Raw genomic sequence first — 25,147 nt, 5'->3', positions numbered from 1 at the left:
TACACAGATAGACGGACGGACATCGCTATATTGACGTAGAATTTAATCAAGAATGTTTATGCTTTGTAGGATCTAAAATGTTTATTTCGAGGTATTACAAACGGAATTCCAACTTACTGTACCCTCCATATATTGATTGATTTAGATATATATTCTGATGTGATGATTATTCAAACTGTAGACCAGAAGGATTTAGATCTCTGGTTAAGAGAAATATTTAGACATACCAAGTAGTATAATCGCTGATATTTTTTCGCAAGTTATAAGAGATTTCAGTATTGAAAAGTGAGACTCTTTCCTTGGGAGGTACCAAAAGAAGTAGATTAATATATTCCATATTCACACCAGATCTTGTCTTAGTTGCAGTAATAAAATGTGCGAAATTTGAGAAAATTCGAATGTTGATTTCGCATTTTATGAGAGGTATGATTATTTAAAATGTTGACTCTTTTTGGAGGAGGTACCAGAAGAAGTGGAGCGATGTATTGCATCTTTATGCCGGATCTTGTATTTATAGAAACATTAAGATGTGCTGAGTTTGAAGGGAGTCGGATGCTCATTTGCAGTTTTATGACCTTCATGGTTATTCAAATTTTTGATCGGTCCTTGGGGAAGTTACCAGAATTAGTGGTCCGACCTATTCCATCTTCATACCAGGCCTAGAGTTGCTAGAAATATTGGGATATTCAAGGCAATTGAACTCTTGTTTCACAATTTATAGGCGTTGAGATTATTCAAAATTTTGACCCTTTGTGGGGGATCTACTTGAAGGAATGAACGCATATTGTCCATTTTTGCACCCGACCTATCACTGATGCAAATATTACGATTAGCAAAGTTGGAGCAAAATCGGATTATCGTTTCTCTTTCTGTGCAAAAAAATATATAATTTGAAAATTTCGACCATTCGTGGGGGAGATACCAGAAGGAGTGGGCCAACATATTCCATCTTAACACCAGAACTTTCATCTTAACACCAGAATATTGGGATGTGTGAAATTTAAAGTCAATCAGACTCTTACATCAACTTTTATGAGAGTTGTAATTATTCAAAATTTTGACCATTTGTGCGGGAGGTACTTAATGGAATGGACCGATATTGTTCATTTTTGCACCTGACCTATCACTGATGCAAATATTAGGCTTTGTACAATTAGAACAAAATTCAATGATCCTTTCTTCTTGTATGAGGTAAATTAATTTCCATGAAAATTTTGACCATTTGTGGGGGAGGTACCAGAAGAAGTGACCCAATATTGCCCATCTCCGATCTCGATCTAAGATTGTCAATAATACAATGTACCAAGTTTGGTTCAAATCGGATACGTCCATTGAGAGTTATCGTGCACACCAGCCAACCAGCCCAACAGACGAATGGACAGACACCCTTCGATCGACTCCAAATGTCTTGAAACGGATTTGGTCAAAAAAGACCTATGCCATGTTTTTGCATGGTTCACCTACTTCAGGAGGATTTATTTGAAGTATGACAATTTTAATCTAAATCGATTGGCATAGCCCATTTATATGTAAACATGCTTCTAGGGTCTCAAACTGTTATTTCGATGAGGCTTATTTTGGCCGTATCATCTATTTTTTAAAATTTTATTAAATTCTCAGTGAATTTTTCTCTTAACATTTAACCCAACCTCACCAAACACAAAAAAAAACATAAAAATATAAAAAAAACTATTAACTTGAACTTGGTGTAACATCATATCACCTCCAAAAAAAAAAAAAAAAAAATCAATCCAATAAAAACACATACTACCAAATGGTATATTAATTCCGGCAACAAAAACTTCCAAAATTGAACATTTAATTTGATAGCAACAAAAACAGTAGCTTAATCACGAATTTTGTTGACTTTCAACAAAGAACATATATTGTACTCATAAACATGTGCGGTCAAACCAAATGGTTTGATGCGAAAACATAAACACAACATCAAATATGTTTGATGTTAGCGAGTTGTTATTGATCAACGATCACTGTCTGAGCAGAGCAAGCAATTGGTTCCTCAGTTGGTTGGCTGGCGGGCTGCCACAGCATCCAGAAACAGTGCTGTCAATCCGTCAGTTTATAATTACGTTATTGCGATTTGGATTCTGAAAAATAAAAACTATTCAGAGATTGAAAACAAAAACAAAAAAAAAATAAATAAATAAATAAATAAAAAAACCAGTTGTGTTCGACCGGACTATTTGCAAAGTATCTCTTTTAATAAGTAATAAGAGCTTTAAATACGATCAGGCCGAGCTTTTTAAAACCTCCTCCACTATATTTATCGAAGAAAGTGGACCTGAATCGAACTTTTTTTGCAAGGAGAGAACAAACCTCCGAAAACCCCGATTGTTAAGTTTCAGCTTATTTGGTTGGAAATTAGACTCAAAAGAGCTACAGAGTTGCTTTGCTTGGCCGAAAGTGGTGAACTGCCGAATTTGATTTTATCCGATGAGAAAACATTCGTTGTCCAGCTGTTTGTAAACAAACAAAATGATCGTGTCAGCCGAAAATGTGTCAGGAGAGAACAAACCTCCGAAAAACCCGATTGTCAAGTTTCAGATTATTTGGTTGGAAATTTTGGCAGAAACCTTCAAAATAACGGCAATCGGGAGGTACCGGTATATTGGGGCTATACCGTATAAAGCTAGAATCTTGAAATTGTGTGATAAGGCTGGGTTTTTGTAAATTCGTAATAAAAGTGTACAAAATGTACAAAAATCTACTTAAAATTGAATTCTTTGTATTGGACAAATGGAATGAGCAAGAATATGAATTGGAGTAACAGAATGGAGTGCAGGATAGATGTGCCAAAGGGTTTTTGGAAATTCGAGCTTCCAAGTTTCGAAAAAGTGGTACTAAACTTCTATACTGCTAGCAGGTGGTTTTGGAAATGTGAACTATAGTTGTTCGAAATGTACTAAATGGTACTAAATTTGGTGGGTGAAGGAATAGAGCTTGGTATCTGAAATAGAGATAAGCAGATTGTTTGTTGAAAATACATACGATAAATGGTACTCCACAAGAATGATATTTTGTACCAGATATCTTATATTTTTCCAATTGGTGAAACTTGGTCTATTGGTCATAGCATGCACTATATAACAATGTTATTTGGTACTAGAGGTACAAAACCTTCCGTCTGCTTTGTTGAAAATAAATTCGGAGCCGGATATAGTTCCCAAATTGTTACTACGCCAAAGGTTCGCAGTTGGTATGATCTACTTTAAATAAATTCCTAATATAAAAATTTTTTTGTTACGGGAGCTCTGCTAAATGAGCATAGTGGTGTAGGGTATTATATTGTACCTTTACCTTTCCTTACTGGTTAAAGCGTTAAAAAAAAAAAAAACAACTTAAAAAGGCTGTTAGTTCGGCCGGGCCTAACTTTGAATACCCTCCACCATTTGGAACGAATTTGACAATTTTCAAAAACAAAAAATAATAAAATCCGTCAAAAATTCTGTCAAAATATTAAAAATACCGAATGTAGCCATTATATTAGGGACTTGGACCTGCACAGGCATATGCCATTACAATATTCAAACACGAAGCTTGAAAAAAATCCGGCAAAAAAATGTAGCTAAAATCATCAAATCAAAATACCTAATATAGGTAGGTACCATTATATGAGAGCTATTCGAAGGCGTGGAACTGCACAGACAATTTTCCGTTATAGGCTGTAGTATCCATTACGAACTTCAACTACCAAATTTGAAACGATTCCGGTAAATAATGTTGCTAAAATCATCAAAATACCGAATATCGGGATGTACCATTATATGGAGGCTATACCAAAACGTGGACCTGCACAGATAATTTTCTGTCTTACACTGTAGTATCCATTACGAACTTCAAATACCAAATTTGAAACAATTCCGGTGAATAATACTTGTACTTAAAAGTCCCCAAAACCTTCGATTCAAGAAATTGGCGCCCAACATAACCATAAACGCATCCGACGAAATTGCAGAATAATATATGTTTTGACATTGAATAGAGGTGGACCTGCACAGACAATTATGCAGGGTGAGATAAAAAAAAACCTGCAGCAAAGTCAAACGCCATAATATTTATTTATTTTTTTTTTTAAATTTTATTGAATCAAAGCAAAAATTTCGGAAAAGCATCAACTTTTAGAATAAGTTTAGATTTGTTCGAATTGTTCTTCTTTGGCACGAATTACGCTACCAGTTTCACGGTTACGAGCGATGGTACGAGACACAAAAGATTTATTCACATTCAAATGCTGGAGTGATCTAACGATAGCCACTTGTGGTTTTCAGTCAAATATAAAGAAATCACACTATCACGCTTGAATTCCATCGTGAATAACTTATTTTCTAGAGAATTCTCACCAAAATGCTTTTGTACGCTTGTAAGCAATATAATGAGCTGTCACTGGAATAATTTTAACAGCTGTCGGACGAGTGGCTTGAAAACGACAGCAGTCTGAAGTTGGTTGCAGTTTTTTCATCTCACCCAATTTTCAATTTTATCAATTTTCAATTCGGAAGCTAGAGTGATTTCCACAGATGGACGGAAATTGCTAAATCGACATAGAATTTTATGCTGACCCTTTATGGGGTCTAAAATGTATATTTCGAGGTTTTACAAACGGAATAACAAACTTAATACACCCCCTTCATACTTAGGTGAAGAGTATTAAAAACTCTCAAGTGACAACACTCACCTGAAAAAAAAAACCGGAAGAATTTCTGTCTGACTGATGCCACCATGTTGGAATCAAACATGTTCGACGACATGATCGCTACGTATTCAACATGTAACAAATGCATAAATTTTCAATTTCAGCTCTGTTGTTATGGTTAAAAACCTGAAAACATTTTCAATTCTTCAGTTCTTTCAAAACGCTGCGTGTGAATGGACGTTGTTTGAGTGGTTTCGGGTTTCAATACCAAAACGAAAACGACAAAAAATCGCTAAAAATAAAAGACAAAACATTTTTGTGTTTGTGAAATAGTCAAAAGATTTAGCCAAAAAAATAAATCGCCAAACAAAATAAATCTTTATGAGTTTTTCCAGCAAACAAGAAAAATTTAAAAAAAAATAAAAATTGAATTTAAAAAAAATTAAAATTAATTTTATGCTGATACAAAAATAAAAAGTAGGAAATCAATCATATAGAATTGTTTAATGAAATATTTATTCTTAAATCATTTCTTTGGTTTGATTACAAGGAAATTTAAATAAAATTAATTGTTTACATTTTCCGAGAGCGAAAAAGCCCAAAACAAAAAAATAATAATAACAACAAAAATTATCAAAATCATCTGTGTTTTTGTTGCTGTCCGTTCCCGGTGCATTTGTTTAAAATCACTCAGCCCAGCATCTGTCACTTTGATTCCGGTCGCGTGTTCAGTGAGTGCTCAAGAGTTCAACGGTTTTTTAATTTTTTTTGTTGATATGCAAAATGTTTAGCTGATGCTGATTACGAAATTTTGCAATAAATTGTTTTTTTTTTTTTTGTGAATTAAAAGAAAAAATATAAAAGAAATCAGTGAAGTGGTATGCATTGGTATATCAAAGTCCTACCCACGCGGAAGAAAGCGAAATAATTGTTTTCATTAAAAGAAAGAAAGAAAAAAACATATTTTATTTATAATTGTGGTCATTACACTTTCCATCTGGGCAAAAAACCAAAAAAAAAAAAAAAAATACCCAAATATTCCTCTGTGTGATCTGCAGTGCGTTTGCGGTGATTTATTTTCGCTATCTGATAAGTCACACACTCTCGTATATTTTTTGTTTTGGCCAGCGATACCTACTTGAGCGTAATTATATATTTCGCTACCGAATTTCAAAAAATTTTGCCACCGGTCATTTAACTCCGTTCAGTAAGTAGAGCAACAAATATATCTGCATACATACATATATATGTGTGTACATTTTTGAAATATATCTGTTTGAAAAGAGCGAACATTAAAAAGATAAGTGGGCAAAGTGTGATCCATCTGCTGGGGATGCTGTCTGTTTTTATTTATTTATTTATTTATTTTTTGCTATTCTACTTAAGAAACTGAAATTACAGATACAATTTTGAATAAAAAACGTGGGAAATTGCAAATTGCAGCCATAATTTGGACATTTTCCAGATAAATACATATTTGCGAGGGATATTTAATGACTTCCTGAATACGAAGTTAGCACTTCATTTTGATTTATAGCCGTTAAGTGCCAGCCATGAATGCCGATACTTATATACATATGTACAGGGTGAGATGAAAAAAACTGCAACCAACTTCAGACTGCTGTCATTTCTAAGTCAATCGTCCGACAGCTGTTAAAATTATTTCAGTGACAGCTCATTATATTGTTTACAAGCGTTCGAAAGCATTTTGGTGAGAATTTTTCAGAAAAAAAGTTATTTGTGATGGAATTCAAGCGTGATAGTGTGATTTCTTCATCTACCACTCCAGCATTAAAATGTGAATAAATCTTTTGTGTCTCGTACCATCGCGCATTACCGTGATAATGGTAGCGTATCCCGACGTCAAGGAAATGGACGGAAGAAAACAGCAACATCAGCGGAAATGGTTCGAAAATTAAAGAAGCGACTTGATCGAAAGCCACGTCGCAAAATGGCTCGTGAGCTGAACATATCGCAATATTCTATTCGGGAAATATTGAAAAATAAGCTCGGGGTAACGCCATTGAAATTCCAAAAAGTGCAAGAACATACACCGCAACAGACAACAAAAGAAAATAGACAAAAGAGCTAAAGAGTTGCTTCGCTTGCCCGAAAGTGGTGAACTGACCAGCATTTTGTAAACAAACAAGCTGATCGGGTTCACTTGCCAAAGAGTTCCTCTGAAAATGTGCACCTTCGGTTGGCCACCAGAACGCAAGTGACGGCCATGGTGATGGTGTGGACCTCCATAACAACCGATGGACGCTCTCCGCTCGTATTAATCGACCGTGGCATCAGAATAAATGGCGAATATTATCGCGAAAATATTCTGGAGGGTGCATTAAAGCCTTGAGCATGCGAACATTTTGTCCGCAGACCTTGGACATTCCAACAGGACTCAGCACCATCGCACTCAGCACTCGCCACCCAAGAATGATTACTAAATGAGGTTACTCGCTTCATTTCTAGCGCACAATGGCCACCAAAATCTTCGGATATCAATTCGTTGAACTTTTGTGTCAGGAGTATTTTGGAAAGCAAGGTTGGCACTAAAACATACCAAAGTGTCGATCATCTCAAGCAAGCGCTTCGTCGGGAATGTGCCAAAATACCGCAGAGCAACATTCGGGTAACGTGTGACGGTTTCATTGGCCGTTTGAAGACCTAATTCGTATCAAATGTGTCCAATCCGAAAAAATCTAAACTTATTCTAAAATTTGATGCTATTTCCGAAATTTTTTGCATTCCTTTAATACAATTTAAAAAAAAAGTATGTAAAAGGTATGGCGTTTGACTTTGTTGTCTGGCTGGTGCGCACGATAACTCTCGAAGGAAGTATCTGATTTGGTCCAAACTTGGTACATCATAATATTATTTAGATCGAGGTCGGAGGTCCACTCTTTCTGGTACCTCCCCCACAAAAGGTCAAAATTTTCAAAAGATATATAATCCGATTTTGCTTCAACTTTGCAAGTATTATTATTTGCGTTATTGGTAGGTCAGTTGCATAAACGGATAATATTGGCCCACTCCATCAAGTTCCTCTCCCACAAAGGGTCAACATTTTGAATAATTATAAATCTTATATAATATGATGTAAGAGTCCGATTGTCTTAAAATTTCACACATTCCAGTATTTTTGTAAGATGGAATACATCGGTCACAGAGGGTCAACATTTTGAATATTGATGAAGCTCATTTTTATTATTAACTCAAAATTTCCATCAACATAAGATCTGTTATAAAGATGGTAGAGTTCAGACCATTTTTTGGTACCTCACTCACTTGGGATTGACGTTTTTAAAAATAAGAAGCTTAAGGAAAGAGATACAAGCATCCAACTCTCCTCAAATTTCACAAATACAAACAATTTCGCCAAATTGCGAAACAAATCACCGATCTTCTAAAACTGAGATGAATATTGAATATATGATTTCGAATAATATTAATATTCGATTTGCTTGTAATTTTGCCCATACCAATATTTTTATTTGTATTAAATGAAGTATGAATATTTGAATACTTCGATCGACTATATCTGGAACCTCACGCACGTTGTAACATTTTCTAAAAATTATCACATACCTCATTTCGAGTGAAGTAATCAGTCGATATAGTCCAAACCTGGCATTTCGCAATATTTATATTTCCATTGGAACCTACTCCGTAGAGGATCAAAAATTTGATTAATCATAACAAAAGTCATGATATATTTTAATAATCGAACATTGGTTTATTGATTCCATTTAACTTTTTCAAACAGATGTATTCTGTTGTATGTATTGTATTGTATATACATAAGGCCTCTGTTATGGGCGGTTTGCAAAAACACATGTTTTTGTCAAATATTGTCTTTAATCATTTTGTGAATAAAAAAAGTAAATAAATAAAAAAATAATTATAAATATTTATTTCATTCCCTGAATATTTATTGTTTTCGATTGCGGAACTCCTGAGCATTATACATATGGACGTGAGAAAGTGCCGTTAAGGTCAATATCATCAACAAAAACATGCCATCTTGTTTCTTTATAACTTTTAAGGTATTGGTGTTTTACTTTTTCTTTTGTGATTTCTTGACATATCCTGCAATGACTATCAAATATTCATGCAGTAAGGAAAAAGTCAAATTTCGAGCGGGGCCGACTGTATGATACCCTACACCACTATGCATATTTAGTAGACCTCCTATAGCAAAAGAATTTATATTGGGAATTTATTTGGCTTTAAACTAATTATAGTTTGGTTTCAGAGGCAATTCTGAATCGATTTTCGCCAAATTTGACGGAGACATTTTTATCTTTTATATCAAGTAACATTGCTATAGAGTGCATAATATCATTTCGAGGATTATATCACGAAAATATATATCGGAGCCTAGTTCCACCAAAGGGAAACGTAGGTCCCGACATTCACTCCATTTGGGCTGATAATAGACATTATTTGCACAATTAACCGGAAATCGGGTTAAGGATATGTATAGGAGCCATGTCCAAATTTGAGCCGATCTTGATAAAAATTTGCAAATATATTACCGAGCTTTTTGAGATATCTGGTACCAAATGTCATTGCTGCGGAGTGCATTTTACGAATGTGAGGGACTTAAAGACCAAATCGGATGAAACATATGTACAGGAGCTATAGCTATATCTGACGCGATTTTCATCAAATTCGGTGTACCTGCTTCTAGACTGAACTCGGTCGGATGTACCAAAATGCAGGTCACTTGGTCTGATATTGGCCACTTGGTGCACAATTAACCCGAAATCGTTTGAAGACAAACAGGTGAATGCAACCAAATTCAGACTGCTGTCATTTCTAAGCCACTCGTCCGACAGCTGTCAAAATTATTCCAGTGACAGCTCATTATATTGTTTATAAGCCTACAAAAGCATTATGGTAAGAATTTTCCAGAAAAAAGTTATTCGTAATGGAATTTAAGCGTGATAGTGTGATTTCTTTATATTTGGCTGGAAAACCACAAGTGGATATCGTTAGAGCACTACAGCATTTAAATTTGAATAAATCTTTTGTGTCTCATACCATCGCTCGTTATCGTAACGCTGGTAGCGTTGGCCGACGTCAAGGAAGTGGACGGAAGAAAACAGCAACATCAGCAGAAATGGTTCGAAAAGTAAAGGAACGATTTGATGGAAACCCGCGTCGCAGTGGCCGAATAATGGCTCGTGAGGTGAACATATCGAAATATTCCCTTCGGCAAATATTGAAAAATAAGCTCGGGGTAAAGCCATTTAAATTCCAAAAAGTGCAAGAATTTACACCGCAACAGAAAGAAAATAGGCTCAAAAGAGCTAAAGAGTTGCTTCGCTTGGCTGAAAGTAGTGAACTGCCGAGTTTGGTTTTCTCCGCTCTGATGAGAAAACATTCGTTGTCCAGCAGTTTGTAAACAAACAAAATGATCGTGTTTACTTGTCAAAAAGGTCAGCTGAAAATGTGCAACTTCGGTTGGCCACCGGAACTCATGCACCGGCCATGGTGATGGCGTGGGCCGCCATAACAGCCGATGGTCGCTCTCCGCTCATATTAATCGACCGTGGCATCAGAATAAATGCCGAATATTATCACAGCAACGAACGATGGTACGGGACAGTGGTGTCCGCAAAAAATTAATAAATTTGTAACAAAAATTCGATAAAGTGACAAAAACATTAACAATTTAACGTGACTTTTCACTGCGACTCTCAAGTTATAAAAATCCTGCTCTAAAACTTTAAGTTTAACTAATAAAAACTAATTTAAATTATCGCCTTACATAAACTGATTTGTGCTGATATTAAAAACAACAACAATGCAAAACAATAAAGTAAAACAAAACTGCAAAATACTCTCTACCCCCACCACTTCCAAAAAAATTCCTCGTGTTGACGACACACCAAAATCGTCGCAAAACAAATCACCCAAAATACTTAAACTAATAGAAACGAAATTTATAAAGCAAACGAGATTATGATAACCAACATCAAAGCCTGTGTCAAAGAGAGTGTTGATGAAGCCTTAACAAGCATTGAGGCTAAAATAACAACTCTCTCTAATAAGGTAGACGAACTTTGCGAGCAAATAAACATCATAGAATGTAAACAAATAGAAAAGGGAATAGAAATGCAGAGAATGAAAAATGAACTGGATGTTTTGAAACAACAAATTGCTCAACAAAACAATATTAAAGTTTCTAAAAATCTTCGACTTTGTGGAGTACCTTTCTGTGAAAATGAAAATTTGATCACTATGTTTCAAAACCTGTGCAACTCAATAAATATTATGCCGCCAGCAATTAAATCCATACAGCGTCTACAACCCCGTATCAAAGGAAATACGACTAATGATGGTGTCATTTTGGTAAAGTTGTTTACTTCATTTGAACGCAACAACATACTCAAAGCTGTAAGTCGTTTTAAAAAACAACAAAAAACACAACTGCCTTTGCGAATAATTGGATTTGATACAGATGTACCATTTTTTGTCAACGAAGATCTCACTAGTGCAAACTTCAAAATTCTACAAAATGCTATCTCACTAAAAAAGAAAAAAATACTTAGTACTACATTCACATTACGCGGGCTTGTATATGTGAAATGTTTCGATACCGATGAAGCCATACGTATAGAATCATTTGACAAATTGAACAGTCTTTTTCCCTTTCGTTCATCTTCGTCAACAATTGCCAATACTGACAATGGAATGTCATGATTTACATTATTTCTTTAATGCAGAGTTGCCACTACAGTATTGCCAACCACAGTACCCATCGATGTTGCCGTTCAATATGCATATCACCAATGCTACACTGAAAAAAATGTTTTCCATCTTTTTAAAATGTATTAATATTATTTCTTCACTTTTTAATTTGCTACATTTTAATTTATTGTCCATTTCAATCAATTATAATTTTTTAATATTATTGTCTAAACTTTCCATATTAAAAGTATATTCATTGATAATAACCACGCAGGTACCAGTTGCTATTAATTCTGCTATATATGTTCTGGGATGATGTTATTAATTCCAAAGACGAACTTTCAACATGATAAGAATTCTTGTTAGACAAAGGATTGGACTAAAGTTGGTACACATTAACGCACAGAGCCTCAATAATAAAATGGATGAATTTCGTCGACTTTTTGTTTCTTCAGGGGTTGATATTATTTGTGTTTCCGAAACATGGTTTCACTCTGATATTCTTGATGATGTGTATAATATACCTGGGTATAAACTATTTCGTGCTGACCGGAAAGGACACGCTGGGGGCGCTTGCATTTATGTAAGACATGGAATTACATGCAAAATTAAAATTAAGTCAGGTTACGACAGCCCAAGTGAGTACATATTTCTGGAGCTAATAATGAAAAGTTCTCTGAAAATTCTTGTTGGATGCGTATACAGACCAAATAAAAATATTGATATCGCCAATTTACTGTCTGATCTACAAAATGAATCAATGCCTTATAATGATATTATTGTTGTTGGTGACTTCAATTGTAATCTCCTTATGGAATCTTTTGTACCAGACCACATTCGCATGCTCGACTTGTATCCAGTAAACACCACATTACCAACACACTTTCATACCACCACAAACAGTCTTATTGACATAATTTTTACTAATCAATTGCAAAAAATCCTTTTGTATGACCAACTCTCTGCTCCTGTGTTTTCTAAACATGATCTTCTGTTTATGGCTTACAATGTTGAAGTTGCCACCTTTGAAGAAACAATTACCTTTCGAGACTTCAAGAGGCTTAATTATGATCTATTGTATAGACAACTATGCACAATACACTGGGATGAAATTTACAACAAAGTAAATGTTAATGATCAAGTTGCTTTTTTCCAAGATAAATGTAATGATATCTTGAATGAATTTGTTCCGCTGAGATCGATCGTACCAAAGAATAAAGAAAAGCCATGGTTCTCTTATAAGATCAAACAATTAATTCATCGGAGAGACTGCGTATATAAAAGATGGAAAAAGTACAAAACACCTGAGATACATTCGCAATTTAAATCCTTAAGGCAAGAAGTCACTAAATCTATTCAAAAAGCCAAATTTTCATACTTCAAAATAAGTTTTCTACAGCGGTGGATAGCAGGAGCAAGTGGAAGCAAATTCGTGAAATTGGCATTGGCCAAAAACAGCAATCCCTTAAAAATATTGATATTGATGTTGAGGACCTTAACAAAAAGTTTGTTTGTTCTAACTCTATAAATAACAATGAAAATGTCTACTTGAACTTAAGTGTTGCAAGAAATGATAATGAGTTCTCGTTTAGATGTACTGATCGTGACGAAATTTTGTCTATTTTCAAAGAAATTAAATCAAATGCTGTCGGAATGGATTGTATACATCCCAAACTTCTGAGAATAATACTGCCAATACTTTTGCCTTTCATCACATACATGTTCAACACCATTCTCACGAAATCCGTTTTCCCCGATGCATGGAAAAAAGCAAAGATTGTACCAGTACCTAAATCAAATAATGATTTTCGTCCTATATCGATATTACCCCTGTTATCTAAAGTTATGGAAAACCTTATATATAAACAGATAAACCAATATCTTACTTTCAACAAGTTATTGACTGAGCGGCAATCTGGCTTTAGGAAAAATAGAAGCTGTGTTACTGCCCTAATCGATGTCACCGAGGAACTCAGAAGCAATATGGACAATATGAGAGACTCATTCTTAATACTTCTAGACCATAGTAAAGCATTTGATACCGTGAACCATTCAATACTTTTGACAAAACTTGAAAAGATATTTAATTTCTCCTCACCGGCCTGTCGTCTCATTAATTCCTACCTCAGTAACCGCACACAATCCGTTTTTCATTGCAATAAATTTTCAACACCTTTACCAATAAACAATGGTGTCCCACAAGGTTCAGTATTGGGGCCTTTGCTGTTCTGCATTTATATTAATGATCTTCCTGAAGCTCTAGAACACTGTCAGCTACATATATATGCAGATGATGTCCAATTGTATATGGGATTCAATTCACAAGATTGTCAAAACAGTATTCGGAGAACCAACTATGATTTAAATAGAGTCAATAACTGGGCTTCAAACAACAAATTAACTATAAATCCATCTAAATCAAAATGCATTTACATTTCTAAGAATAAGCAAAACATTAAATACCTTGAAAATTTGAAAATAAATGGATCTACTATTGATTACGTTTCTTCTGCCTCTAACCTTGGAGTTATCTTTAATGATAGACTTTCATGGTCTAACCACGTCAGTTCTGCTGTTGGAAAAGTGCATGGAATGCTACGTAACCTATGGGCCGTTCAATCCTCAACACCATTGGAAATTCGTATGCTTCTGGCCAAAACCTACTTAATTCCTACTCTTTTTTATGGCCTTGAAGTGTTTTACAACTGCGACGCTTCCGACCAATCAAAACTAAAAATTGCTTTTAATAACATTGCAAGATATGTTTTTAACAAAGGACGCAATGATCGCATATCGGCACATGCCTTTCACATTTTCAAAATGAGGTTTGAGGACTATCTTAAATACAGAAGCCTTGTATTCTTGCATAAAATTTTAACAAACAACGAACCATCATACTTGAAAGATCGTATTAAATTTGCCAACTCGAATAGAGGAAAGAAAATAATTCAGTTCAAATTCAAAACCACCAAGTCGGAAAAACAGTTTTATATACCAACTATTCGTCTTTGGAATAGCCTTCCATCATATATACAGATAATATGCAACAACCTGCGATTTAAACTCGAATTAAAAAAATTCTACAGTGTAAATACTCCATAAATATTGTTATTGTTCATTTTTAATAAGCTAATGTCATTATAATCTTCCAATCTAATGTACTTACGATATACCACTAGCACTAGTTTATAAGAATTTAATCATTCTCATTGTGCTAGACTTGATCAAAATAAATAAAATAAATAAAAAAAATAAATAAAATATTCTGGATGGTGTATTAAAGCCTTGGGCACGCAAACATTTTAGGTCGCAGACCTTGGACATTCCAACAGGACGCAACACGCACGACCCAAGAATGGTTACAAAATAAGGTTCCTCGCTTCATTTTCAGCTCAAAAATGCCACCAAAGTTTCCGGATACCAATCCGTTGTACTTTTGTGTCTGGAGTATTTTGGAAAGCAAGTTTGGCACAAAAAAAAATACCCAAGTGTCGATCACCTCAAGCAAGCGCTTCGCCGGGAATGGGACAAAATAACGCATAGTAACATTCGGGTAGAGTGTGACGGTTTTATTGGTCATTTGAAGGCCATAATTCGTGCCAAAGGTGACCAATTCGAATAAATCTAAACTTATTCTTAAATTTGATGCTATTTTCAACATTTTTTGCTTTCATTCAATAAAATTAAAAAAAGTAAAAATCATGGTGTTTGACTTTGTCGCAGGTTTTTTATCTCACCCCGTATATGGAAGCCATATTCAAATCTGAGCCGATTTTGATAAAACTTGGCATTTCCGAGCTCTTTAAGATATAAGGTGCCAAATATCATTGTTGTGGAGTGCATATTACGAATGTGAAGGACCTTAATACCAAATCAATTAACATATATAAGGAAGCTATAGCTATATCTGAAGCGATTTTCATCAAATTTGGTGTACTTGCTTCTAGATTGAATTTGGTAGGATGTACCAAAATTCAGGTCATTTGGTCTGACATTGTCCATTTGGTGCACAATTAAGCTATATCTAAATTTGAATCGATTCTCATCAATTTCAATACGGTTCGTCATTGGGCCAAATAAATATTGTTTGGAAAATTTCATCTCAATCGGATAATAAATTCGACCTGCATTTTGTTCACAAAAATACATGAACAAACGAACTGACATAATTCGACTCAGAAAGTGATGCCATGAAGATCCTCAAAAGTAATTTTTTTTTTTAAAATTATCCAAGTATCATTTGGTGAATTATAAATTTGAAGTAGAGTACAAAAAATTTTTATTACTTCGATTCCTAAAATTAAAATTCAACATTTTTTCCTTAGTTACACTCCCACGAAGCGACGGTAGCTTAACTACCTTTAACTTATTTCTGATCTGCTTAGTCATGTTTATGTTTTTTCAATTCGAAATATTATTACTTTAAAAAATGTATTTCATATTTCTTTTTTTGCACTACATTCTTATGGCTATAAGCCATATCATGTTACTCAATTAGCATTCATATTGTTGGCATATTGAATATCAAATTTAAGGGTCTGCCTCAATCATGATAATCACGAAATAAAAGTAGTTCGCCAAAATAAAAAACATGATAACTGACACATTTACACGAAAGTATCAGCTAGAATTTCGTGTCTAATTAAAAATTGTTCCAAATATGGCAATTTTTAAATTATGGGTGTTGTAAAAGATTTTGTTTCAAAAAATTAAAAATTTAAAAATGTTTGCAAGAAAATCTTAAGGTAAATTAAATAGAAAGCAACTCCAAAAAATTGACCATCTAAACAATTCGAATTTGAAAAAAATATATATTTTGTTAAGAACAAGTTAAAATGTGTCAATCGGTTTTGTCAACAGATGTATAGCCTCAGCCAATGTTCGATTATTTAAATATATTTCGACTTCTGTTATGATTATTCAAAGTGTTGACCCTCTATTGAGTAGGTTTCGAAGGAATGGGCCAATATTGTCCATTTCGTATCGAACCTTAATATATTTGATATACATAAATATTGTGTCATGCCAAGTTTGAACTACAGGGAGAAATAACAAAAAACTGCTACAAAGTCAAACGCCATAGTTTTTACATTTTTTTTTTTTAATTTTACTGAATTAAAGCAAAACAAGTAAAATAGTATCAGTCGGTTTTGCCGACAGATGTATACCCCCAGCCTTGAGTTATGAACGTGACAGATATAGTCCAATATCGACTACTTCTTGTACTTTATATGAGATAGGTGCACATTTTCGGAAATATGTGTCAGGTAACAGATATAGCGGACCGAAGTATTCCATTTTCATACTTCATCTTATACAGATAAAATATATTGGTATGTGCAAAATTTAAAGGAAATTGAACATTCGTATCCAATTTTATGCGAAATCATAAATTCCGAAAAATTACATATTCATATCAGAATACTGGTTAAGAGAAATATTTAGATAAAGTAAGTTGTTAAGAATCACCGACTTGTTTCGCAAGTTATGACAATTATAAGTTGGCAGATCTTGTGTTGATGAAAATATTGAGAAGACACAAGTCTGGATAGAGTCGGATGTTAATTTTGCGTTTTATGAGCTTCGTGGATACTCAAAATTTTGATCCTTTGTGGGGGAGGTACCAGAAGGAGTGGACCGATATATCTCATCTTCACACCAGACCTTGGGTTACATTAAATATTGGGATGTGTGAAATTTGAAGACAATCGGACTTTTACATCAATTGTATGAGAGTTTTAATTATTGAAAATATTGACCCTTTGTGGGGGAGGTACCAGAAGGAGTGGACCGATCTTATCCATTTTCACACTTAACCTAGCACTGACGCAAATATTAAGATTTGCAAAGTTTGAGAAAAATCGGATTATCGCTTCTCTTTCTGTGCAAAAAATATAATTTTTTTTTTAATTTCGACCATTTGTGGGGGAGATACCAGATGGAATGGACCGATATATTCCATCTTAACATCAAACCTTGGGTTAACATAAATATTGGCATGTGTGAAATTTGAAGACAATCGGACTCTTATATCACATTTTATAAGAGATGTAATTATTCAAAATTTTGACCATTTGTAGGGGAGGTACTTGAAGAAGTGGACCGATATTGTCCATTTTCACACTTGACCTAGCCCTAACGCAAATATTAAGATTTGCAAAGTTGGAGCAAAATCGGATTACCGTTTCTCTTTCTGTGCAAAAACTAAATTTTTTGAAAATTTCGAACTTTTGTGGGGGAGGTACCAGAAGGAGTGGACCGATATTGCCCATCTCCGAACTTGATCTAAGTTTGACAAAAATATTACGATGTACCAAGTTTGGACCAACTCGGATATTCCCTTCGAGAGTTATCGTGCGCACCAGCCAGCCAGACAGATGGACAGACGGACATCGCTAGATCGACTCCAAATGTTCTGAAACGGATTTGGTCTAAAGAGACCTAGGGTCTAAAACCGTTATTTCGACTAGGCACGTTTTGGCCGTATCAAATGATATATACCCTCTGTAACCATATGGCAGAGGGTATAAAAATGTCGAAAATAGCTTCAAATGCTTGAATAAGTTTAGATTTGTTCGAATTGGTCATCTTTGGCTCGAATTATGGCCTTCAAAAGGCCAATGAAACCCTCAATCGCTGCCGCAATGTTACTCTGTGGTATTTTGGGCCATTCCCGGCGAAGCCTTGCTTGAAGTGGTCGACGACACTTTGGTATTTTTTAGTGCCAACCTTGCTTTCCAAAATACTCCTGACACAATAGTCCAACGGATTGATATCCGGAGATTTTGGTGGTCATTGTGCGCTGGAAATCAAGCGAGGAATCTTATTTTGTAAACATTCTTGGGTGGTGTGTGCTGAGTCCTGTTGGAATGTCCAAGGTCTGCGGAAAAATATTTGCGTGTCCAAGTCTTTAATACACCCTCCAGAATATTTTCGCGATAATATTCGGCATTTATTCTGATGCCACGGTCGATTAATACGAGCGAAGAGCGATCATCGGCTGTTATGGCGGCCCACACCATCACCATGACCGGCGCTTGAGTTCTAGTGGCCAACCGAAGGTGCACATTTTCGCCTGACCTCTTTAGCAAGTAAACGCGATCATTTTGTTTGTTTACAAACGGCTGGGCAACGAATGTTTTCTCATCGGAGCGGAAAACCCCAAATTCAGTAGTTCACCAATTTCGGCCAAGCGAAGCAACTCTTTAGCTATTTTGAGTCTATTTTCTTTCCGTTGCTGTCTAAGTTCTTGCACTTTTTGAAATTTCAATGGCTTTACCCCGAGCTAATTTTTCAATATTTTCCCGAATGGAATATTGCGATATGTTCAGCTCATGAGCAATTTTTCGGCCACTGCGACGCTTGTAAACAATATAATGAACTCTCCCTAGAATAATTTTAACAGCTGTCGGACGAGTGGCTTAGAAATGTTAGCAGTCTCAAGTTGGTTGCAGTTGGTTCATCTCTCCATGTATTTATCGTTGCTATGGAGTGCGTATTACGATTGTGAAGGATAGAAATAACAGATCGGATGAACAATATATACGGGGGCTTTAGCTATATCTGAACCGATTTTCACCAAATTTTGCATACTTTTTTCTAGGCCAACTATGGTTGTTTGTTCCAAATTCCACATCGGACGAAGATATATATATGTTAGCTATATCTAAATTTTGACTGAGTATCTCCAATATCCATAGGTAACGTCCTTGGATCAAACAAATGATTTGTACAAAATCAGATCAGACAATAAATGCGACCTGTACTTTGTTTACAAAAATACATGAACAGACGGACGAAAATGCATAAAGCGGCTCAGAATGTGATTCCATGCAGATCATCAAAAGGAAATAGGGGTCTATCTCGCTTTCTTCTCCATGTTACAAACTAATGCACAAGGGCATAATATCCTGACCACAGTTTCATGTTTCATTTTTTCTTAGCTACAGATTTTTAGCCTCCCATCAATTGTTGATCTGCTACGAAAATTCGGTCAAAAATCCTGTAACTCCTCAAATACTTTGAAATGATTTTCCACTTTGGTCATATGAGAAAAAAATATTCCCACTGGGCTCGCCATAAAAAAGGCTGTGTTAATGTCATTAACATTTATTACCCCACGCTTTATTAAAGATTTAAAAGTTGGATTACTTGGAGCTGTTCTCAAATCGAGATGGTTAGGTCTATGTGCCGGTGTGTGTGTAGGTATTTAATCTACTTCTATGAAGAGAAAACCAGTTCGTATCTCACTTGTTTCAGCATGGCTCTGTTGGTGTTGTTTATTTTTTGGAGGTATTTGGTTGCAACTATTCTTGCCACACCATGCAGCGTGAATGACAACAAATTTGTTGTTGTTGCTGCTGCTGTTGTTGTTAACATTGCAACAATTTTTCATGAAATTCTATTTCATTTTTCATGGACTTAAATGTAAGCGTCCAGTCCAGTTTGCTGCCTGGCGCGCTGCGGCATTGTGGATACAACAAAATAAAAATCGAAAGTTTACCTTGCCTGCCGGTTGTTGCCGCTTTTTTGTGGAGCTTTTGGCGTTGTACTTCATTTTTATTTCTTATTCGGGTTTTGTCGTTTGGGTGTTGGTTTTTTTTTTGGGAAACAACTAAAATAAATTTTACAAATACCTACTTTTATATGCAACATGGTCTACCCTTTTGATCGGCCTGTGCATATATTTAATGATTTTCTTATTGATTTTTAAATGTTGTCCAAATTTTTTTCCTAGAAATACATTCACACCCCATTCATTCGCATGGCATGTCTCATAATGTGAACGACAGAATGAAATGCATTCAATGACCGGCCGCATTATTTAGTCACTTTGGGACAATGGGACGGGTATCGAATTACATATCTTCAAAATGCCCATGTTGTTATCTCATGGCTGAAGAGGTAGTTTTTTTTTTTTGTATCCACAAAATATTCTTCTTCTTTGATTAACTCATGCGAACAGTAGTGGAGACAATGACGACTGCATGGATTAGATAAAATTACAAAAAAAGAAAAAGATAAGAAAACACGTTTCTTAAATGCAATTTATATTTAAATTAGGTTAAAAAAACGGTGAGCTATGCATGAAAAAAAATTAAATTTAAAAAACAGTCGTCCGAAGACTTTGAAGTAGAGCTGCATTTTTTTCTCACACACACACTGGCACAAAGATATGGATTATTATTATTTTTTATTTTTTTTTTTTTTTTGATTAACAAAATTTATTTTAAAATAATTTGATTCGAAATGCAACTTGATATCTTTTCGAACAATGTTTCGGTTTTTTTAAAATTTAAAACTGGCTTTTAAAAATGTTTATGTTGTCTTGTAACTCAACAGCAGGAGAAGCAAAATAATATTTTTTTAATTAAAAAAAAATTGCTCTAATTTTTTACTTAACTTTGACAGCGATAAAAAAATCTATTATTCAGTGTGTGGCATATAATTTATGTAGAGCTGTCTGAGCCGAATAACTTATTAAAAGGTACAAACTACCCCTTGCATTATCAGTCATCAGTCGGTCCCTCAGCCATATGGCTTAAGAGGCTATATTTCATTCGATACGGAAAATATCTGTCTGGCTGGTGCGCACGATAACTCTCAAAAGGAGTATCCGATTCAGTTACAATTGAAATATTAGAAGATTATTTTTTGAAACTTAGGTCAAGTTCGAAGATGGGTTATATCGGTACACTCCTTCTGCTTCGGGTAGTTTATTTATAAAATAAACTACATCGTATGCGGAATAAGGAATTTATATTAAGTGAATTTATGTTCAGAGAACTTTATCCCAAATAGAATCAATAACAACTAAAAAAGCAGCTAAGTACGGCCGGGCCGAACTTTTAATATCCTCCACCATTTGGAAGCAACTTGAAAAACTTAAAAAACACACTTCGGGAGACTACCATTTAAATGCAAACTGTTATATGGAGACTATACGAAGACGTGCACGTGCTTACGAAATTTTTTGTCATAGGCTGTAGTACCCATTACAAACTTTAAATACGAAATTTTTTACATATTCGGTAAATAATGTCGCACAAATCATAAAATTACCGAGTATCGGGAGGTACCGTCATCTGGGGGCTATACAAAGACGTGGACCTGCGTACAAAAATTTATGTCATAGGCTGTAGCACTCATTACGAACTTCAAATGCGAAATTTGAAACAATTCCGGTAAATAATGTCGCTAAAATCATGAAAATACCGAATATATGGAGGCTATACGAAGGCGAGGACCTGCACAGACAATTTTCTGTCATAGACTGTAGCATCCATTACGAACTTCAAATACCAAATTTGAAACAATTCCGGTAAATAATGTCGCTAAAATCATGAAAATACCGAATATCGAGGGGTACCGTTATATGGGGGCTATACGAAGGCGTGGACCTGCACAGACAATTTTCTATCATAGGCTGTAGCATCCATTACGAACTTCAAATACCAAATTTGAAATAGTTCCGGTAAATAATGTCGCTAAAATCATCAAAATACCCAATATCGGGAGCTACCGTTATATGGGGGCTATACGAAGACGTGGACCTACATGGCTCATTTTTTGTCTTAGGATGTAGCAGCCATTACGAACTTCAAATACCAAAATTGAAACAATTCCGGTAAATAGTGTCGCTAAAATCATCAAAATACCGAATATCGGGGGGTACCGTTTTATGGGGGCTCTACGAAGACGTAGACCTACATATCCCATTTTCTGTTTTATGCTGTAGTATCTATTACAAACTTCAAATATCAAATGTGAAACAATTCCGGTAAATAATGTCGCTAAAATCATCAAAATACCGAATATCGGGACGTACCGTTATATGGGAGCTATACGAAGACGTGGACCTACATGGCCCTTTTTCAATACCAAAAGTCCTGCAGATATAGTACACATTTGAGAAACATTTTATCAACCTACGTCATTTCGTTCAGAAGCTAGAGTGATTTCCACAGAGGGACAGACGGACGGGCATTGATAAATCGATATAGAATTTTATGCTGATTAAGAATATATATACTTTGTGGGGTCTAAAATGTATATTTCGTGGTGTTACAAACGGAATGACAAACTTAATACACCCTCCATACTATGGTGGAGGGTATAAAAATATAAGTTTTGCAGACAGATGTATAACCTTAGCCTATTTCCTTGTATTCAAAAATATTTTGACTTGCATTATTAGTATGGAAACTGTTGGTCCTTTATGGGGAGTGGTCCAATATTGTCCATTTCTATTTGACATGGGTCTTATATAAAGGTTACAGCTTGCCAGATTAGGACCACATCGAGTACATCATTTACTTCAAATAAGATAGCTATTTTTGAAAAATGTTGAAATATGCGTGAAATGTCATGTGAAATTTGAAGAGAGTCAGAGGCTTGTGCCGCATTTTATAAGCGTTTTGTTATTTACAATTCTGATTCTCTCTTGTGGGGGAGATACTAGAAAAAATGGGCCATTTTCACCCCAGACGTTGTCTTGGTAGAAATACCGCGATGTGTGTAATTTGATGAGAATGAGAAGAATGAATCGGATCCGTGTTTCACATCTTATGAGCGTATCGGTTATTCAAAAGTGGACCGAGATATCCAATCTTTAAATCAGATCTTGTTCTAATAAAAATATTGAGATGTGTGAAATTTGAAGACAATCGGACTCTTATTTCACATTATATAAGAGTTATAATTATTCGAAATTTTGACCCTTTGTGGGGTAGGTACTTGATGTAGTGGACCGATATATACCATCTTTACACCAGATATTGTGTTAATAGAAATATTGAAATGTACCAAGTTTGAAAAGAATCCGATGCTAATTTCGCGTTTCACGAACTTCATGGCTATTCTAAATTGTGTGGAGGAAGTACCAGATGGAGTGGATCGATATGTCCCATCTTCACATCAGAACTTATTTAATAAAAATGTTGGTATGTGCGAAATTTAAAGATTCTAATTTAGCATTTTATAAGATTTATAATTACATCAAATTTTGGGTATAGGTACTTGGAGGAGGTACTTGATAGAGTGAACCGATAATGCCCATTTTCGCACCCGAAATTTTCCGAATTTGAGAAAAATCGGTCGAGACTGCTTTTTTCTGAGGAAAATTATTTTCTTCGAAAATATTCACTTTTTGTGGGAGGGGCCGCCAGAAGGAGTGGGCCGATATTGCCCATCTCCGAACTCGATCTAAGTTTGACAATAAAATTACGTTGTACCAAGTTTGGACCAAATCGTTTACAACCTTTGAGAGTTATCGTTCGTACCAGGTAGGCAAACAGACGGAACACTTAGATCGACTCCAGATGTCCTGAAACAGATCCAAAAGTCCAAAGATACCTAGGGTCTAAAACCGTTATTTGGATGAGGCACGTTTTCACCGTATCAAAACGTATGACTGAGGGTAGAAAAACGTCTGTCTGAGTGGTGCTCACAATAACTCCCTAAAGGAGTATCCGATTCAGTCCAAACTTGGCAAATTTTAATATTTTTTATGGACCGTTCCTTCATCTGCTGGTATCCCTAAAAATGCTAAAAAGTTACAAAATTGCATATCACGCAGAAAGGGAATATCGGCCAACTACTTCTGCAACCTCTCCCAAAAAGAATCAAAATTTCGAATAAAATATAATTTGCAAAAAAAGTACGATATTTTCCGACTTTCTTCAATTTGGCACTTTCAAGTACTTCTGTTAGCACTACAGCAAAAATAGACAATATCTGTTTACTCCTATTGGTACCTCTCTCCCCACCAAAATTCAAAATTTTGCAAGATGAATATTAATCTCACTAAGCGATGAGAGTATGCGATGTAGTTCAAATTTGGCACATCATAATATATAGATAAATCAGAGATCAAGATTGAATCCGGACAATAATTTCTCATTCGTTCTTCTACTCTCCCAACTTTTTATCTTTATACCCTACACCACATTGTGGTCAGGGTATTATGTCTTTGTGCATTTCTTTGTAACATAGAATCACATTCTAAGTCGATTTATGCATGTCCGTACAGATCACATTTATTGCCCGATCGAGATGAAATTTTCCCCAAAACATTTGTTTGGCCCAATGGCGAACCCTATTGTCCGATTTGCTTTTATTGGGCACCAAATTTGTAATATTATTCCAAATCGGATGAAATTTGGAACATATAACTTAACTGAGCCTAGAAAGAAGTGTGTCAAATTTGGTAGAAATCGGTTAAGATATAGCTATAGCTCCCATATATTTTGTTCATCTGATTTGCTATTTTTATTCCATACAGTCGTAATATGCAATCTAAAGCAACGACATTTGGTGCCAACTATCAGATACAGCATATCAATACCTCTGCTAAATTTTCTATATATCGGTTCAGATTTGGATATAGCCCTCATATATATCTTTACCCGATTTCACATTTATTGTGCCTAAAAAGTGTAATATCAGCTCAAATAGGATGGGTTTTGATAAAAAAAATACGCATTCAAAATATCATATTTGGTATGTTTTAATTCTCATAAATTCTGCATAAAAGCGTTTATTTGTTATATGTAGCTGTATGAAGTCGGTCCAGCCCGACTTTGGCCTTTCTTTATTGGTTTTCGTGTTAGCAACTCGGTGTCGTAGCTCTATGTCGCGACTAGTTAAAATAAAACTAATTTCAAAAACAATATTGACGCCAAAAATCCATATAAGTTTATATTGTTATATAAAATAGTGTGAAGCTCCCAGGAATTGATTTTCTATAATTTACTAATTTTAAACAAATGGTGACAAATTTTGTCATTTTTATAACGC

The 25,147-nt window shown here is 35.0% G+C and overlaps 1 protein-coding gene across 1 annotated transcript in view; it reads left to right on the top strand.

Annotated features, from left to right (window-relative positions):
* The first annotated feature begins 5,218 nt into the window (after positions 1-5,218).
* The window catches only part of LOC101896163 (uncharacterized), a 192,805-nt gene continuing 172,876 nt past the window's right edge, over positions 5,219-25,147 (top strand). The window contains exon 1 of the mRNA XM_059125948.1: positions 5,219-5,861. The gene's annotated coding sequence lies outside the window, so the exon portion shown is untranslated. The remainder of the gene's footprint in view (positions 5,862-25,147) is intronic.

Source organism: Musca domestica, unplaced genomic scaffold (genome assembly GCF_030504385.1).
Source record: "Musca domestica strain aabys unplaced genomic scaffold, Musca_domestica.polishedcontigs.V.1.1 36, whole genome shotgun sequence".
NCBI classification, from domain to species: domain Eukaryota; kingdom Metazoa; phylum Arthropoda; class Insecta; order Diptera; family Muscidae; genus Musca; species Musca domestica.
Note: the sequence above shows the minus strand (reverse complement) of the source record. Positions and strands in the feature narration are given on the sequence as shown.